This window comes from Sciurus carolinensis, chromosome 5 (genome assembly GCF_902686445.1).
Source record: "Sciurus carolinensis chromosome 5, mSciCar1.2, whole genome shotgun sequence".
In the NCBI taxonomy this organism is placed as follows: domain Eukaryota; kingdom Metazoa; phylum Chordata; class Mammalia; order Rodentia; family Sciuridae; genus Sciurus; species Sciurus carolinensis.
Window position 1 is genome coordinate 149,225,329 of NC_062217.1, and position 6,154 is coordinate 149,231,482.

The window sequence follows — 6,154 nt, forward strand, 5'->3', positions numbered from 1 at the left end:
ATGAACTAAAGTGGAGCAGAGCACAGTAGGATGAAGTCCTGGATGTTGAGAAGGAACCATCGAATTCTGGAGATTCATACTCAGAACTTTTGCCTTGTAAAAACATGAGTAGGACTGGGAAAAGGGGGTCCTAAGTCAAAGCTAAGCTGCACCCAAGCACTGGATTCAAATATATCTGGCCATACCTGGTCAACACAGGAGACTGGTCCCCAGGGAGCATACTGCATGAGACTAAGTAGCCTCCTGGGAAGGAGTGAGCATAGCCAGGGAAGAGGAACCCAGCACTCAAACGTGGCTCAGTAACAATGTCCTTGTTATAGAAGGGAACAAGTGTAAACAGAGCATGGTGCTTGCTACTCCTGGTCCAGTGCCCATCTGAGTCACAGGCTATGGAGGATCAGGCTCAAGTTCTTGCACAGCTGCCAATCTGCTGACCACAAAGCAATGTGGTACCAACCTTTTCCTGGGCATTGCTGGTTTGGAGAACCAGCCCAAAATAGGGAGAAATGATTGAAAATAATTGGATGGTGACTTAAACCCCTGTCCACATTTAGATATATGGAACAGAGAATGGAAACTTGCAGTTCTCTGTGAACTTACTAATGTGGTAAAATAATGTGAACTTCTTCAGTGATATCAAGTGAAGAGGGGCCTGGACTATTAGCAAGTGTATGTCTCTGGGTGATGTATATGAGGGAAAAAATAAAGCTATCAAAACACACAAACGAAAGGCAATTAGAGACATTGCAAGAGCTGAAAGAGAAGCAGTCACATTTGTACTTGGGTTGATATAAAATCTCTCCTTTCCTGTCCCAGTTGGAGCTTGAAAATACCTTTTCCTGTGATCAGGCTGACTGTAGAATAGGGAATCTTGGAAGCCATACAGCTCAGGAGAGAAGCCGCATGGCACTGAAGACATGGGTGTTTGAGTTGCTGAGCAGATAAAAGTCCCACAAATCATCAAGGCCAGACTCTGAGTAAGTTATGGCCACTTGACTGTTGTCAGGCAAAAATTTCCCTGGAGCAGAGAAGCACTGAAAGTGTGTCCACAGAACTCTGCTGTGGAAACCAACTACAACCTCAGACTAGAAATGCAGCTGCATCCTACGATGGTCCTCTAACAACTGGAAAGATATTTAGTAATGGCAAACATAGCAAGGATTGAGATGCACTTTAGCAAGAAGGAAAAGAGCTTTTTTGCAAGTGCCAAAGTAGAGATGCTATGACCTGAAGGTGGCGAGGACAAGGACAAGAGGATGGCGATTAACCAATTAGCAGCCTGAATGAGACAAGTGACAGCACAGCAACAGTGGAATGTTCTTGTTAGAGATCAGCACAAACCAAGATGGTGAGAGGGAGATCTGATTTCTCACCCCAGTTCTTTCTGATTGTAAATTAACTTGTTAATTTATGTAATTTACAAGTTATTTGTAAATTAACTTATAGACAATAAAGGAAGGAAGGAAGGAAGGGAGAGAGGGAGGGAGGGAGGGAGGGAGGGAGGGAGAAAAGAAGGAAGGAAGGAAGGAAGGAAGGAACCCAAAGAGTGTGCTTAATTAAGACTCACTTCAGATTGATGCAAGAGGCAGAGATGTTCTAGGGATGTAAATAAATACCTGCTGCATTAAAGACTTCTGTGAGTGGAGGGGCTAAAGGACAGATAGCCCTGGGACAAACTCTGAATCCTTGCAGACATACTCCACCTGTCAAAATATATTTTATTCTGAGTGGCGAAGAAGGGCATGAACAAGTCACCTGTGATTGCTAGGAAAACACTCTTTTGTCCTAAGGACAATTGCAGAGAAAGAGAGAGATTCAGATTTGGCTTCTCAGTGCAGTCAGAGACCCTCCAGTACAATGGCCCGTGAGATCTTGGAGAGCGGCCGAATCAGGCGTTTCTTCCAGATGCAAAGGAAGAGAATGTCCACTATGGTGCTGCTGTTGCAGCTGAGCGGCATTTTCCAGAAGACTGAAGAAATAATTTGAGTCTCCCAAGCCCTCAAATGATTCCTTATATATTAACTGCTTGCAGGGTCCCTTCCTGTTCTCCCCTGGCTCTGTTTCTCAAGTGGAGTCTGAGGTTATTGTAATGCACTCATCTCAGCAATTCCAGGGCTGGAAGAGGCCCAGGGTGAGCAAGTCAGTAATGGTTGTATGTCAAAGCCAATGCACACACTGCCCTTGGGTGATCAGGGCTCTTTTAACATGAGGTCCCTGAAGGTTGAGCCCAGGAAAGGCAGCAGCAGGACACCAGAAACTCTATTTAATACTGTTTTCTAATCTCCCCTTTCTCTGCAAGGAAGGCACTCTTCAAAAGGTCACTCTTTGCAGGGGCTCCAAGCTGGACCACCACTTGGATTTAGCACATCTAGGCATATCAAGAGAATTGGTAGTGTGGTAGCATCAGAAGTTCATCAAGATGAGTGACCATGAAATCTTCCCAGGAATGCATTTGCTCTAAAGAAAGAGAATTAGGAAGCTCTAGTGATGAAGCAGGGGTTGTTAGCAGCCCTGTTCAATGAAGGGACTGGAGGGTTACTAGAAGGGGTTGCTGTAACTCTAAGTTTCACTATGTGAATTAAACTCTGTAAGATCTTTGTGCACAAATGAGTTTTGATACTCACATGAAAAATAAAACTCTAGGGGTTTTATGTGTCCTTTCTTTAAAAAAAATTATAGATATATTTTTAGAGCAATTTTAGGTTTATAAAAAGGTTGAGCAGAGGTGGGTGTGGTGGCTCAGTGGCTTGTGCCTATAATCGTCTGGACTCAGGAGGCTGAGGCAGGAGGATCGCAAGTTCAAAGCCAGCCTCAGCAACTTAGCAAGGCCCTAAGCAACTTAGCGAGATCCTATCTCAAAATAAAAAGAACTGGGAATGTGGCTAAGTGGTTAAGTGCCCCTGGGTTCAATCCCTGGTACCAAGAAAAAGAAAAGTTAAGCAGGAAGTACAGAAAGTTTCCTCATATCCCCTCCTCAACACCTGGACATACTGTCCCCAATTATTCATCTCTACTTTGTATATGTAGAAGACAGAGTGAGCAGCACCAGCCCCCAGAAAACATTTCCAGGTTATGTGGTGGTTCCCAGATACAACAGAGCCCAGGCCTGGCATGTACTGTGGACATGGAAGCAGAAGGGAGCAGTGAATGAATTAAAACATAATGGAAGCAATGGGATCATTACCTGGGCTTCCTCAGGAGCATTGCAGAACCTCACTGAAACTCCCAGAAGTACTCATCACTCATCATGACTTTTTCAAGGATCATGAATCCTGGGTCAGCAGGGGTAATAGGAGCAAGGGAAATATGGGTTGCCGAGGAGCAGAGTTGTTAAGAAGCACATGTTTCAGAATCTGTCTGCCTAGGTCCCAATCCTGGATTCACCACTTAGCTAGCTGGGTGTTGCTGGCTAACTTCTCCATGCTGCAGTTTCTGTATCCCTGAAATGGAAGATGGAATCATTTCTACTTTATGTAGATGTTATGATAATCACTTGAACTTTAAACACGTGAAACACAAAATTTATTTGGCCTTCACAGAATAAACAGTAAAAAGCATGGTACTTACCACATCAGGTCATTAGGAAAACTTTAAGACATGGTACAGGTAAAGCACTACAAGAGTCCCTAATATACTTGATAATGTTGTCTGTTATTATGTGACATGAATTACATTTATGTGGTATCAGTCTTTTATATATATAATATGCATATATATAAAGGTAAATATATAACGTATATATAATTGCATGTATATTTACTATATATAATATTTAATACTATATATATAAAGTAACATAAGGAGAAGAAACAATGATACAATATTTACTTGGCAATGGAAAAGCAAAACTGCTTACCATGCATGCCTAATTACTATGAAGCACAATGACTATTATACATAGCATTAAGTGGGTCAGATTGAATTTGCTGAAGGTTCTATTATGGTGCTAAATTTTGTGTGCATATGCTCAGTGCTCATTATCTGTCACCCTTGCAGTATGATCATCTGCTAATGTAGCACAGTCATCTGCTCACTCTACTGACAAATTAGCAGCAGCCCTGCTTGCCCCAGACTTCCTTCTCATATCCCTCCAAATCTTTTTGCAATTCTTTTTCTTTTCTAATTTGCTGTTGCATGTGATGATCCTCCCATTCCTTTCTTTTTTCAAAACACTTTAATTCAATCCATTTGTATAGAGAATTTCCTATGTTCAAGGTAGTAGGGTAGCAGGAAGAAAAAGGAGTTCCAATTGTGACTTTTGAAGTAGGTATTTATTCAAAAATAAGTAGGATCTTTTAAGTGGCTTGATTGATACCATGAAATTCATCTCTTCAAAGCATATAAATCAATAGTTTGTAGTAAATTCACAGACTTGTGAAACCCTTACCACAATCAATTTTGGACCATTTTCAACACCCTCAAAAGAAATCCTTTATTCATGATCAGTCATTCCCCCTCTCCCCTCCCTGCAGCCCCTGACAACTGCCAATCTACTTTCTGTTTCTATGGAATTGCCTATTCTGCACATTTCATGTAAATAGAATCATACAATTTATGGTTGGCTTTATGTATCTGCCTATTTTCAGTTAGAGCAACGTTTTCAAGGTCCATTCATGTTGTAGCATGTATCAGTACTTCATTTATTTTCATGGTCAAATATTGGTCCATTATGATTGTATACATTTTATTTACTCCTTCATCAACTGAGACTTTTGGGTTATTTTGCTTTTTGGCTATTATAAAAAATTCTTCTATGAAAACATGAATGTACAAGTTTTTGTTGGAAATATGATTTCAATTCTCTTGAGTATATGTATACCTATGAGTGGAACTGCCAGGTCATATGGGGACTCTATATTTAACCTTTTGAGAAATTGGTGGACTAATTTCAAAAGTGTACCCTCAGCAGTAATCTCACCAATATATGAGGATTCTGATTTCTCCACGTTCTTTGTTTTAAATTTTTAAATTTTATTTGTTCTAATTAGTTGTACATGACAGTAGAATGCATTTATACATTTTGATAGGTCATACATAAATGGAGTACAGTCTCTCATTTTTCTGATTATACGTATTGCAGGATCACTTTGGTCATGCAGTCATACATGTACGTGAGGTAATATTTCACTCTATCATTCCTTCCCCCATGTCCCTTCCCCTCCCTTCACTCCACTCTACCTAATATAGGGTAACTCTATTCTTCCTTATCCCCACCCTTTATTGTGAATTAGCTTCTGCATATCAGAGAAAACATTCAGCCTTTGGCTTTTTGGGTTTGACTTATTCCACTTAACATGATATTCTCTAACTCCATCTAGTTACCAACAAATGCCAAATTTTCATTCTTTGTTTAAAGTTGAGTAATATTCCATTGTATATTTATACCACATTTTCTTTATCCATTTATCTGTTGAAGGGCATCTAGGTTTGCTCCATAGTTTAGCTATTGTAAATTCTTTTAATGCTTGTCATTGTCTATCTTAATGCATATGAATTATTTTTAGAAATGTTTAATTGATGCATTATAATAATACATAATAGTGGAATTTTGTTGTATATTCACAGATGCACAATAAGTAGGGATAAATTCTTGTTGTGGTTTTTATTTTTGTTTCACTGACGACCAATAATGCTGAACATCTTTTCATGTGTTTATTGGCCATTTGTATATCCTCTGTGAAGAAATGTCTGTTCAAGTCCTTTGCCCATTTTTTTAATTGAGTTGCTTGCTTTGTTATTGCTGTTGGGCTTAAGGAGTTCTCTCTATATACCAGCTATTAATTCTCTTATCAAATATATGAAAATATTTCCCCTATTTTGTATGTTGTCTTTTCACTTTCTTGTATCCTTTGAGACATAAAAATTTTTTATTTTGTTGAAGCTCAATATAATATGCCTTCTTTTGTTACTGTATTTTTGGTATCTTATCTATAAAATCATTGTCTAGTCACAAAACTGTACGTTTACACTTCATTCCAGGAGTTTTATAGTTTTAGCCCTTACATTTTGGTCTGTGCTTCATTTTGAGTTAACTTTTATGTGATTAGTGAGGTAAGAATCCAACTTCATTCCTTTGCAGGTGGATATAGGGTTGTCCCTGAATTATTGGTTAAAAATACTAATAGGTAAGATTTAATAGAACAAAAGAGCTAAG